Source organism: Heterodontus francisci, chromosome 13 (assembly GCF_036365525.1).
Source record: "Heterodontus francisci isolate sHetFra1 chromosome 13, sHetFra1.hap1, whole genome shotgun sequence".
Lineage (NCBI taxonomy): Eukaryota > Metazoa > Chordata > Chondrichthyes > Heterodontiformes > Heterodontidae > Heterodontus > Heterodontus francisci.
The window spans coordinates 36,939,282-36,953,786 of record NC_090383.1 but is presented as its reverse complement, the minus strand read 5'-3'; positions in this window follow the sequence as shown (position 1 = coordinate 36,953,786).

Genomic DNA, 14,505 nt, shown 5'->3' with positions numbered 1-14,505 from the left:
CGCATGGGAGATTGGTTAAGATGATTGCCCATGGGATCCAGGGCAATTTGGCAAATTAGATCCAAAATTGGCTTGGCGGCAGAAAACAGAGGGTAATGGTCGAGGGTTGTTTTTGCGAGTGGAAGCCGATGACCAGTGGTGTACCACAGGGATCGGTGCTGGGACCCTTGCTGTTTGTAGTGTACATTAATTATTTAAACATGAATATAGGAGGAAAGCCTTAGATTACAGGACAACATAGATGGGCTGGTAAGATCGGCAGAGCAGTGGCAAATGGAATTTAATCCCGAGAAGTGTGAGGTGATGCATTTTGGGAGGACTAACAGGGCAAGGGAATATACAATGGATGGTAGAACCCTAGAAAGTACAGAGTGTCAGAGGGACCTTGGTGTACTTGTCCATAGATCACTGAAGGCAACAGCGCAGGTAGATAAGGTGGTTAGGAAGGCATATGGGATACTTGCATTTATTAGCCAAGACATGGAATATAAGAGCAGTGAGGTTATGACTTTTGGGCCTCCTTATCTCGAGAGACAATGGATACGTGCCTGGAGGTGGTCAGTGGTTTGTGAAGCAGCGCCTGGAGTGGCTATAAAGGCCAATTCTAGAGTGACAGACTCTTCCACAGGTGCTGCAGAGAAATTTGTTTGTCGGGGCTGTTGCACAGTTGGCTCTCCCCTTGCCACTCTGTCTTTTTTCCTGCCAACTACTAAGTCTCTTCGACTCGCCAGATTTTAGCCCTGTCTTTATGGCTGCCCGCCAGCTCTGGCGAACGCTGGCAACTGACTCTCACGACTTGTGATCAATGTCACAGGATTTCATGTTGCGTTTGCAGACGTCTTTAAAGGGGAGACGTGGACGGCCGGTGGGTCTGATACCAGTGGCGAGCTCGCTGTACAATGTGTCTTTGGGGATCCTGCCATCTTCCATGCGGCTCACATGGCCAAGCCATCTCAAGTGCCGCTGACTCAGTAGTGTGTACAAGCTGGGGATGTTGGCCGCCTCGAGGACTTCTGTGTTGGAGATACGGTCCTGCCACCTGATGCCAAGTATTCTCCGGAGGCAGCGAAGATGGAATGAATTGAGACGTCGCTCTTGGCTGACATACGTTGTCCAGGCCTCGCTGCCATAGAGCAAGGTACTGAGGACACAGGCCTGATACACTCGGACTTTTGTGTTCCGTGTCAGTGCGCCATTTTCCCACACTCTCTTGGCCAGTCTGGACATAGCACTGGAAGCCTTACCCATGCGCTTGTTGATTTCTGCATCAAGAGACAGGTTACTGGTGATAGTTGAGCCTAGGTAGGTGAACTCTTGAACCACTTCCAGAGCGTGGTCGCCAATATTGATGGATGGAGCATTTCTGACGTCCTGCCCCATGATGTTCGTTTTCTTGAGGCTGATGGTTACGCCAAATTCATTGCAGGCAGCCGCAAACCTGTCGATGAGACTCTGCAGGCACTCTTCAGTGTGAGATGTTAAAGCAGCATCGTCAGCAAAGAGGAGTTCCCTGATGAGGACTTTCCGTACTTTGGTCTTCGCTCTTAGACGGTCAAGGTTGAACAACCTGCCCCCTGATCTTGTGTGGAGGAAAATTCCTTCTTCAGAGGACTTGAACGCATGTGAAAGCAGCAGGGAGAAGAAAATCCCAAAAAGTGTGGGTGCGAGAACACAGCCCTGTTTCACGCCACTCAGGATAGGAAAGGGCTCTGATGAGGAGCCACCATGTTGAATTGTGCCTTTCATATTGTCATGGAATGAGGTGATGATACTTAGCAGCTTTGGTGGACATCCGATCTTTTCTAGTAGTCTGAAGAGACCACGTCTGCTGACGAGGTCAAAGGCTTTGGTGAGATCAATGAAAGCAATGTAGAGGGGCATCTGTTGTTCACGGCATTTCTCCTGTATCTGACGAAGGGAGAACAGCATGTCAACGGTCGATCTCTCTGCACGAAAGCCACACTGTGCCTCAGGGTAGACACGCTCAGCCAGCTTCTGGAGCCTGTTTAGAGCGACTCGAGCAAAGACTTTCCCCACTATGCTGAGCAGGGAGATTTCACGGTAGTTGTTGCAGTCACCGCGGTCACCTTTGTTTTTATAGAGGGTGACGATATTGGCATCGCGCATGTCCTGTGGTACTGCTCCCTCGTTCCAGCACAGGCAAAGCAGTTCATGTAGTGCTGAGAGTATAGCAGGCTTGGCACTCTTGATTATTTCAGGGGTAATGCTGTCCTTCCCAGGGGCTTTTCCGCTGGCGAGAGAATCAATGGCATCACTGAGTTCCGATTTGGTTGGCTGTATGTCCAGCTCATCCATGACTGGTAGAGGCTGGGCTGCATTGAGGGCAGTCTCAGTGACAGCATTCTCCCTGGAGTACAGTTCTAGGTAGTGCTCAACCCAGCGGTCCATTTGTTTGCGTTGGTCAGTGATTATGTCCCCTGATTTAGATTTGAGGGGGGCGATCTTCTTGATGGTTGGCCCAAGAGCTCTCTTCATGCCATCATACATTCCTGTGATGTTTCCGGTGTCTGAGGCCAGCTGAATATGACTGCATAGGTGTTGCCAGTAGTCGTTTGCGCAGCGCCTGGCTGTTTTTTGTGCAGTGCTTCTGGCTGCTTTATGTGCTGCGGATGTTAAATCGCTGGGAGGCTTATGACTGAGCTGCATAAAATGGTAGTTAGGCCACAGCTGGAGTACTGTGTACAGTTGTGGGCACCACACTATAGGAAGGATGTGATTGCACTGGAGAGGGTGCAGAGGAGATTAACCAGGATGTTGCCTGGACTGGAGCATTTCAGCAATGAAGAGAGAATGAAAAGGCTAGGGTTATTTTCCTTCGAACAGAGAAGGATGAGGGGGGATATGATTGAGGTATGCAAAATTATGAGGGGCATTGACAGGTTAGATAGGAAGAAACTTTTTACCTTAGCGGAGGGGTCAATAAACAGGGGGCATAGATTTAAGGTGAGGGGCAGGAGGTTTAGAGGGAATTTGAGGAAAATCTTTTTCCCCCAGAGGGTGGTTGGAATCTGGAATACACTGCCTGAAGTGGTGGTAGAGGCAGGAACCCTCACAACATTTAAGAAGTATGTAGATGAGCACTTGAAACGCCATAGCATCCAAGGCTACGGGCCAAGTGCTGGAAAATGGGACTAGAATAGTTAGGTGCTTGATGGCTGGCACAGACACGATGGGCCGAAGGGCCTGTTTCTGTGCTGTATGACTCTATGACATTCTCTCAGCATCTACCTTGTCAAGCCCCCTCAGAATCTTATATGTTTCAATAAGATCACCTCTCATTCTTCTAAACTCCTATGAGTATAGGCTCAACCTTTCCTCATAAGAGAACCCCTTCATCCAAGGAATCAGCCTAGTGAACCTTCTCTGAACGGCTTCCAATGCAAGTATATCCCTCCTTAAGTAAGGAGACCATAACTGTACGGACTACTCTCGGTGCAGTCTTACCAATGTCCTGTACAATTGTAGCAAGACATCCTTACATTTATGCATGTGGCTTGGCCATGTGAGCCGCATGGAAGATGGCAGGATCCCCAAAGACACATTGTACAGCGAGCTCGCCACTGGTATCAGACCCACCGGCCGTCCATGTCTCCGCTTTAAAGACGTCCGCAAACGCGACATGAAGTCCTGTGACATTGATCACGAGTCATGGGAGTCAGTTGCCAGCGATCGCCAGAGCTGGCGGGCAGCCATAAAGGCGGGGCTAAAGTGTGGCTAGTCGAAGAGACTTAGCAGTTGGCAGGAAAAAAGACAGAAGCGCAAGGGGAGAGCCAACTGTGTAACAGCCCCGACAAACAATTTCTTCTGCAACACCTGTGGAAGAGTCTGTCACTCTAATATTGGCCTTTATAGCCACTCCAGGCGCTGCTCCACAAAGCACTGACCACCTCCAGGCGCTTACCCATTGTCTCTCGAGACAAGGAGGCCAAAGAAGAAGAAGAATACTCCATCCCCCTTGCAATAAATGCCAACATTCTGTTTGCCTTCCTAATTTCTTGCTGTACCAGCATGCTCATTTTTTGTGATTCTTGTCCAAGGACATCCTCTCAGTATCCCTCTGTACCGTTGCATTCTGCAGTCTCTCTCCATGTAAATAATATTCTGCTTTTCTATTCCTCCTACCAAGGTGGACAACCTCATATTTTCCCACATTGTACTCCATCCACCAAATTTTTGCGTACTCACTTAACCTATCTATATCACTTTGCAGACACTTTGTGTCCTCCTCACAACTTGCTTTCTACGTATCTTTATATCATCTGCAAATTTGGTTACAATACACTCAGTCCCTTCATCCATGTCGTTAATATAGATCGTAAATAGTTGAGGTCCCAGCACTGATTCCTGTGACACTCCACTAGTTAGAGTTTCCCAACCTGAAAATGCCCCATTTATCTCGACTCTGTGTCCTGTTAGTTAACCAGTCCTCTATCCATGCTACTATATTACCCCAAACACCATGAGCTCTTATCTTGTGTAGTAACCTTTTACGTGGCATCTTGCCATATGCCTTTTGGAAATCTAAATACACAACATCTCCTGGTTTCCCTTTAATCACCCTACTTGTTACATCCTCAAAGAACACTAATAAATTTGTCAAACACAATTTCTCTTTCATAAAACCATGTTGGCTCTGCCTGATTGTATTATGATTTTCTAAATATCCTGCTGCTACTTCCTTAATAATGGATTTTAGCATTTTCCCAATCACAGATGTTAGTCTAACTGGCCAATATTTTCTGCTTTCTGTCGGGTCACCCCCTCGCCCACTCCTCCCATCTCATCCCCTGCCCTGCTTTCTTGAATAGAGGTGTTATGTTTGCGTTTTTCCAATCTGCTGCGACCTTTCCAGAATCTAGGGAATTTTGGAAGATAACAGCCAATGCATCCACTATCTCTGCAGCCACATCTTTGCAGCATTGCACACCTTTTCTTTCAATTTGATGCCATCCTTAACTTCCTTAGTTAGCCACGGATGGTGCATTCTTCTCATACAATCTTTCTTTCTCAATGGAACATATCTTTGTTGAGTGTTATGAAATATCTGCTACTGCTTTTTTCCTGTCTTACCTTTTAATTTATTTTCCCAGTCCATTTTAGCCAACTCTGTCTTCATACCCTTGTAATGACCTTGGGAAAGGCATAAAGAGCAGTAAAGGGTGATAAAGGAGAAAATAAGAGCTACAAAAAGGACTATGAAAAGAAACTTGCAAGGGTACAAATCCTGGTTCAATGAGGAGTGTAGGATAGCATGCCAGGAGCTGCACCAGACATACCTAAAAATCAGATGCCAACCTGGTGAAGCAACAAAATAGGACTACATGCATGCTAAATAGTGGAAGCAGTAGCATTTGATGGACAGAGCTTAGAGATCCCACAATCAATGGATCAGATCAAGGCTCTGCAATATGGCCACATCCAGTCCTGAATGGTGGCGGACAATTAAACAACTAACCCGAGGAGGAGGCTCCACAAATATCCCCATCCTCAAAGATCGCGGAGCTCAACCAGTGAGTGCAAAAGAGAAGCCAGAAGGTTATTCAACCATCTTCAGCTGGAGCTGCCGAGTAGATGATCCATCTCGGCCTCTGCCTGAGGTCCCCAACATCACAGATGCCAGTCTTCAGTCAATTTGATTCAATCTGCATGATAGCAAGAAACGGCTGAAGACACTGGATACTGCAAAAGCTATGGGCTCAGACAACATCCCAGCTGTAGAACTGAAGACTTGCGCCTCAGAACGAGCTACACCCCTAGCCAAGCTGTTCCAGTACAGCTGTAACACTGCGATCTACCAACAATGGCCAGTGCCACTCAGCTCTTTTGTCTTGGACCAAGGCTGAATTCTGGAGGTCAAGTGAGAGTGTCTGTCATTGACATTAATGCAGCATTTGATAAAGTATGGCATCAAGGATTCTTAATAAAATTGAAGTTAATGGGAATCAGGGCGAAAACTTTCCACTGGTCAGAACCATACCTAGCACAAAGGAAGATGGTTGTGGTTGTTGGAGGGCAATTATCTCAGCCGCAGGACATCAATTCAGGAGTTCCTCATCTTCAGTTCCTTCATCAATAACCTTCCTCCTATTATAAGGTCAGAAGTGGAGATGTTGACTGATGATTGCACAGTATTCAGTACCATTCATGAGTCCCCGGATACTGAAGCATCCTACGAGCTGAAGACAATATGTGGATGAGGAGTCCAGTGCCAGTCCAACTGGTTAAGCCAAAACCAGGGAAAGACTTTGAGGAACAGAAAAAACATACAGGTGAGAAGGCGCAAGACATAGGAAAATCTTGCCAACATTGTGGAGCCAAGAAGACCCACAGATGAGAGCAGAGCCCAGCAAGTAAAGCTGAGTGTTTCAAGTGCAGAAAAACTGGACACTATGGAAAGATGTTCCACAGCAAAATTTCTGCGCTTAAAGGTACAAAGCAGAAGACCTTCACGCAAAGAGCAGTGAATCAAGTACACAGTACCCGCAAGAGAAAGAACCAGGAGAGTTCTTGGGAGAAATCAGTAATCCAGACCAAGATTTCGGGACAGCAGACATCTATGCGAAAAGATACCTCACGTATTTTAAGCTTGACACAGCCTTGGGTGAAGAGACATTACCTGCAACCAACAGATATACAATTGCATGGTCCAGGTGGAACACAACTGCGAGTAAAAGGCAAACTCCATGCAACTCTTCAGGATAGAGGCAGACAACTGGTAGAGACCTGAAACGTCTTAGCCAATCAAGAATTCTCTTTACTGAGCAGGAACGCATGCTTGGAATTGCAGTTGATTGAAAAGGTAGCTGTAGACAAGCAAACAAAGGTAAACAGTTCCTTATTATTACCAGCAGAATTACTAATGGGAAGGAAGTTAAGAACACAGCTTCCAGTATTGTCTCAATAATTAATGCCAGGATTGAAGACTCAAGAGTGTTAGAAAGATTGAGAAAGAGAAAACTCCTACAGAAGGAAACAAACCCGGAATTACAATAGGAGATTTCGAGCGTGAAGCTTACCCAAATTAAACAATGGTCAAAAAGTTTGGAACAGAAGGTACAGTAATCCATAAACATTAGGACTGTCAGCGATCAAATTTAATTCGAACGAATGAAGGGAACGTACGAAGGAATCGGATAAATATCATTCCTATTCCGCAAAAGCAACAGTCAATAATCCATCTTCAAGATCCAGATGAAGATGAACAAACCCAAACCAAATGAAATACTCCAACCCATAGAAACAAAAAACCAGGTCAACAACCCTATGAAGACTACTGGTTGTCCCAGACAGATTACAACCAGATCAGGGAGAGTTGTCAAACCTCCGATGAGACTGAATCTGTAAAGTCAGAGACTTCGGAGGAGGAGAGTAGTAGAGAAGTCATAAATGTATATATGTTTGGAAAAATGTTGGATAAAGTCTTGGGGGAAGATGTAGTATAAGGATGCAAAAGGTTAGTACTGAAGACAGTGAGAGAGACGCCTCCCCCTCTACGAGTGATGATGTAACAGTCACATGAGATAGGCTTGAGAAGAATGTATCGCAGCACAAAGAATGCTAGCTTAGGTAGCTTGCAGAGAGTGTATATAGTAACTGTAAATAATAGAACAAATAACAAAGAACAGTACAACACAGGAACAGGCCATTCGTCCCTCCAAGCCTGCGCCGATCATGATGCTGTCTAAAATAAAACCTTCTGCACTTTCGGGGTCCGTATCCCTCTATTCCCATCCTATTCATCTATTTGTCCAGATGCCTCTTAAACGTCGCTATCGTACCTGCTTCCACCACCTCCCCCGGCAGCAAGTTCCGGGCACTCACCACCCTCTGTGTAAAAAACTTGCCTCGCACATCCCCTCTAAACTTTGCCCCTCGCACCTTAAACCTATGTCCCCTAGTAACTGACTCTTCCACCCTGGGAAAAAGCTTCTGACTATCCACTCTGTCCATGCCACTCATAACTTTGTAAACCTTTTTCAGGTCGTCCCTCCACCTCCATCGTTCCAGTGAAAACAATCTGAGTTTATCCAACCTCTCCTCATAGCTAATACCCTTCAGACTTGGTAAACCTCTTCTGTACCTTCTCCAAAGCCTCCACATCCTTCTGGTAGTGTGGCGATCAGAATTGTACGCAATATTCCAAGTGTGGCCTAACTAAGGTTCTGTACAGCTGCAGCATGACTTGCCAATTTTTATACTCAATACCCCGACCGATGAAAGCAAGCATGCCGTATGCCTTCTTGACTACCTTATCCACCTGCGTTGCCACTTTCAGTGATCTGTGGAACTGTACGCCCAGATCTCTCTGCCTGTCAATACTCCTAAGGGTTCTGCCATTTACTGTATACTTCCGACCTGTATTAGTCCTTCCAAAATGCATTACCTCACATTTGTCTGGATTAAACTCCATCTGCCATTTCTCCGCCCAAGTCTCCAACCGATCTATATCCTGTTGAATCCTCTGACAATCCTCATCACTATCCGCAAATCCACCAACCTTTGTGTCGTCCGCAAACCTTACTAATCAGATCAGCTACATTTTCCTCCAAATCATTTATATATATGACAAGCAGCAAAGGTCCCAGCACTGATCCCTGTGGAACACCACTAGTCACAGCCCTCCATTCAGAAAAGCACCCTTCCACTGATACCCTCTGCCTTCTATGACCAAGCCAGTTCTGTATCCATCTTGCCAGCTCACCTCTGATCCCGTGTGACTTCACCTTTTGTACCAGTCTGCCATGAGGGACCTTGTCAAAGGCTTTACTGAAGTCCATGTAGACAACATCCACTGCCCTTCCTTCATCAATCATCTTCGTCACTTCCTCAAAAAACTCGATCAAGTTAGTGAGACATGACCTCCCCTTCACAAAACCATGCTGCCTCTCGCTAATAAGTCCATTTGTTTCCAAATGGGAGTAAATCCTGTCCTGAAGAATCCTCTCCAATAATTTCCCTACCACTGACGTAAGGCTCACCGGCCTGTAATTTCCTGGATTATCGTTGCTACCCTTCTTAAACAAAGGAACAACATTGGCTAGTCTCCAGTCCTCTGGGACCTCACCTGTAGCCAATGAGGATACAAAGATTTCTGTCAAGGCCCCAGAAATTTCCTCCCTTGCCTCCCTCAGTATTCTGGGGTAGATCTCATCAGGCCCTGGTGTCTTATCTACCTTCAGCAGGTCTGGCAGCATCTGTGGAAAGAGAAGCAGAGTTAACGTTTCGGGTCAGCGACCCTTCTTCGAGAAGGGTCGCTGACCTGAAACGTTAACTCTGCTTCTCTTTCCACAGATGCTGCCAGACCTGCTGAGTGATTCCAGCATTTCTTGTTTTTGTTTCAGATTTCCAGCATCCGCAGTATTTTGCTTTTATTTTGTCTTATCTACCTTAATGTTTTTCGAGATGCCCAACACCTCCTCCTTTTTGATATTGACATGACCCAGACTATCTACACTCCCTTCCCTAGACTCATCATCTGCCAAGTCCTTCTCTCGGGTGAATATTGATGCAAAGTACTCAGTTAGTACCTCGCCCATTCCCTCTGGCTCCACGCATAGATTCCCTCCTCTGTCCTTGAGTGGGCCAGCCCTTTCCCTGGCTACCCTCTTGCTCTTTATATACGTATGAAAAGCCTTGGGATTCTCCTTAATCCTGTTTGCCAATGACTTTTCATGATCCCTTTAAGCCCTCCTGACTCCTTGCTTAAGTTCCTTCCTACTTTCTTTATATTCCTCAAGGGCTTCGTCTGTTCCCAGCCTTCTAGCCCTTACGAATGCTTCCTTTTTCTTTTTGATTAGGCTCACAATATCCTTCGTGATCCAAGGTTCCCGAAACTTGCCAAACTTATCCTTCATCCTTACAGGAACATGCCGGTCCTGGATTCTAATCAACTGACGTTTGAAAGACTCCCACATGTCAGATGTTGATTTACCCTCAAAATTCCGCCCCCAATCTAAATTCTTCAGTTCCTGCCTAATATTGTTATAATTAGCCTTCCCCCAATTTAGCTCCTTCACCCGAGGACTACTCTTATCCTTATCCACAAGTACCTTAAAACGTATGGAATTATGGTCACTGTTCCCGAAATGCTCCCCTACTGAAACTTCGACCACCTGGCCGGGCTCATTCCCCAATACCAGGTCCAGTACGGCCCCTTCCCTAGTTGGACTATCGACATATTGCTTCAAGAAGCCCTCCTGGATGCTCCTTACAAATTCTGCCCCATCTAATCCCCTCGCACTAAGTGAGTCCCAGTCAATATAGGGGAAGTTAAAATCACCCACCACAACAACGCTGTTGCTTTTACATCTTTCCAAAATCTGTCTACATATCTGCTCCTCTATCTCCCGCTGGCTGTTGGGAGGCCTGTAGTAAACCACCAACATTGTGACTGCACCCTTCCTATTCCTGAGCTCTACCCATATTGCCTCGCTGCATGATCCCTCCGAGGCGTCCTCCTGCAGTACAGCTGTGATATTCTCCTTATCCAGTAATGCAACTCCTCCACCCCTTTTACATCCCCCTCTATCCCGCCTGAAGCATCTAAATCCCGGAACGTTTAGCTACCAATCCTGTCCTTCCCTCAACCAAGTCTCTGTAATAGCAACAACATCATAGTTCCAAGTATTAATCCAAGCTCTAAGTTCATCTGCCTTATCTGTTATACTTCTTGCATTGAAACAAATGCACTTCAGACCACCAGTCCCGCTCTGTTCAGCAACATCTCCCTGCCTGTTCTTCCTCTTAGTCTTACTGGCCTGATTCACTAGTTCCCCCTCAGTTATTTCACCTGCTGACCTACTGCTCTGGTCCCACCCCTTGCCACACTAGTTTAAACCCTCCGGAGTGACGCTAGCAAACCTCGCAGCCAGATATTTGTGCCCCTCCAGTTTAGATGCAATCCGTCCTTCTTATACAGGTCCCACCTGTCCCGGAAGTGATCCCAATGATCCAGATATCTGAAACCCTTCCTCCTACACCAGACGTTCAGCCAAGTGTTTAGCTGCACTATCTTCCTATTTCTAGCCTCACTGGCACGTGGCACAGGGAGTAATCCCGAGATTACAACCCTAGAGGTCCTGTTTTTTAACTTATTACCTAACTCCTTTACTGGAGTCTAAAACTTTCTCTGGAACACCCTACAGTGCTACTAATACAAGCCCAACAATGCAACAGTCCCTGGGATGAGAGGGGTTTTCCTATGATGAGAGGCTGAGTAAATTGGCTTATATTTGCCTGAGTTCATAAGAATGAGAGGTGATCTTACAAGATTCTGAAGGGATTTGACAGGATAGACACTGAGAGGTTGTTTGGCTGGGGAATCTAAAACAGGAGGGCACAGTCTCAGAATAAGGCACAATCATTTAGGACTGAGATAAGGAGAAATTTCTTCACTCAAAGGATTGTTAATCTTTGGAATTCTCTACCCCAGAGGGTTGTGAATCCTCCATCATTGAATATACTTAAGGCTGAAATAGAAAGATTTTTTGTCTCTCAGGGAATCAAGGGATTATGGGAAGTGGACAGGAAAGTGAAGTTGAAGCCCAAGATCAGTCACGATCATATTAAATGGTGCAGTAGGCTCGGCAGGCCTTATGATCTACTCCTGCTCCTATTTCTTATGTTCTTATGTTCTTATAATCGAAGGCCTGGCAAATGTTGTGTGTTTGGTTAGTCTAGCTAGGAGAGATTACTGAGTCTTCGGTAAGTTTTAACCATAACTAGTTTATTACATATTAAAGAACTACATACTGAAGTATGTCTAACTCCACTGATGCCATGCTGCTTCTTCTTGAAGTCTCTCTCTCATGTTATCTCTTAAATTATCATAGTGGGAGGTGTTACTCATACTGTCCCAGACATTAACTCTTTCAAACCCTTATCCTACATCCCCCCCCCCCCCCCCCACCAAGGCTTTGTCCATTTTTTTAATATACATTCATTTTCACTTTCACATACTACCCCATCTCCCCCATGTCTCTGACATCACAGATTCAATCTGTCAAGAGGCTTCACAACTCTCCTTGATTGTGTTGTTGTCAGACTTAGAAGATCAATATTCTTTCTCTGAACTCTTGCTTCTTGACTTGGATGGTCTTCATTAAGGTTTGTAGTATCTGGTGCTTTCTGACTTTCAGGATCAACATCTGGTTCATCCAAATATATGACTGATTGATGTATTTGATGAATAAAAATAAGATTTCTCCTGTTTCTCCCTGGAATACCTTCTGATGTATGCATTAAATAAGATCTCTGTTGATTATCACCTCTCTGAATGATCTCTCCTTCCCTGCCTTGGTCTCATATCCATACCTTTTCTTCTTCCATCAACTTGGGTAGGTTCCTGGTACAGTATTTCCTGTTATAGTTATAAGCTTGTTGTTTTTGATAAGACTTTTCTCTGTCTTGAACTCTCTGATAATCTTGGACTTCTATCCCTGGAAGTAATTTTTTGGGTAGGATGGGAAGTTGCGTTTTGAGCTTGCTTCCCATCAACAGTTCTGATGGTGCTAATCTACATAGCAATGCAGTCGATCTGTAGTTCAGGAATGCTTTTTGAAAATCTTCATTCTTTAACAGTGCTTTGATAGTTCTGACTCCTCTTTCAGCTTCACCTTTGGATTGACAATATCTCGGGGACCTTGTAAGATGTACATAGAAAAGAAATAGGAGCAGGAGTAGGCCATTTGGCCCTTCGGGCCTGCTCCACCATTCAAAAAAGATCATGGCTGATAGTCTAATTCAGTACCCTGTTCCTACTTTCTCCCATATCGCTTGATCCTTTGGCATTAAGAAATATATCTATCTCCTGCTTGAATATATTTAATGACTTGGCCTCCACTGCCTTCTGCAGTAGAGAATTCAACAGGTTCACCACCCTCTGAATAAAGAAATTTCTCCTCATCTCGGTTCTAAATGGCATACCCCGTATCTTGAGACTGTAACCCCTGGTTCTGGACTTCCCAGCCATCGGGAACATCCTCCCTGCATCTAGCCTGTCTAGTCCTGTTAGAATTTTATAGGTTTCTATGAGATCCTCTCTCATTCTTCTAAACTTTATTGAATATAGGCCTAGCCGACCCAATCCTGCCATCCCAGGAATCAGCCTTGTAAATCTTCTTTGCACTCCCTCCATGGCAAGAACAGCCTTCCTCAGATAAGGAGAACAAAACTGCACACAATACTGCAGATGTGGTCTCACCAAGGCCCTGTATAACTGCAGTAAGACATCCTTGCTCCTGTACTCAAATCCTCTTGCAATGAAGGCCAACATACCATTTGCCTTCCTAACTGCTTGCTGCACCTGAATGCTTGCTTTCAGCGACTGGTGTACAAGGAAGTCTCGTTGCACCTCCGCCTTTCCCAATCTATCACCATTCAGATAATAATCTGCCTTTCTGTTTTTACAACCAAAGTGGATAACCTCACATTTATCCACGTTATACTGCATCTGCCATACATTTGCCCACTCACCCAACTTGTCCAAATCACATTGGAGCGTCTTTGCATCCTCCTCACAGCTCACATTCCACCCCCACCCAGCTTTGTGTCGTTTGCAAACTTGGAAATGTTACATTTAGTTCCCTCCACCCAAGTCATTTATATATATTGTGAATAGCTGGGGCCTGAGCACTGATCCCTGCGGTACCACACTAGTCACTGCCTGCCACATGGAAAAAGACCCCTTTATTCCTACTCTCTGTTTCCTGTCTGTCAACCAATTCTCAGTCCATGCCAGTATATTACTCCCAATCCCATGTGCTTTAATTTTGCACACTAACTTCTTATGTGGGACCTTCTCAAAAGCCGTCTGAAAATCCAAATACACCATATCCACTGGTTCTCCCTTATCTATTCTGCCAGTTACATCCTCAAAAAACTCCAGTAGATTTGTTAAGCATGATTTCCCTTTTGTAAACTCATGCTGACTTTGCCCAATTCCGTTTATGCTTTCCAGGTATTCTGCTATCACATCCTTTATAATAGACTCGAGCATTTTCCCCACTACTGATGAAGGCTAACTGGTCGTAATTCCCTGTTTTTTCTCTCCCTCATTTTTTTAAGTAGTGGGGTTACATTTGCCACCCTCCAATCTGTAGGAACTGCTCCAGAGCCTATAGAATTTTGGAAGATGACCATCCATTATTTCCAGGGTCACTTCCTTTAGTACTCTGGGATGTAGATTATCAGGCCCCGGAGATTTGTCAGCCTTTAACCCATTAATTTCCGGAGCACTTTTTTTTTACCAATACTGATTTCCTTCAGTTCCTCCCTCTCATTACAAATCCACTGTTTTCTGCAAAGTGCGTGAAATAGTTGTTTGCAAATTATGGACCACTATCGGAAACAACTTGGTCAGGAATGCCATGTGTTGCAAAGATCTCTGCTAAGTCTCTAATGACTGTCTCAGACATAGTTTGACTTCAATACACCTGGAAAAATAATCAATGAAAATCAGGTAGGATTTCTCATTAAACAAGAATA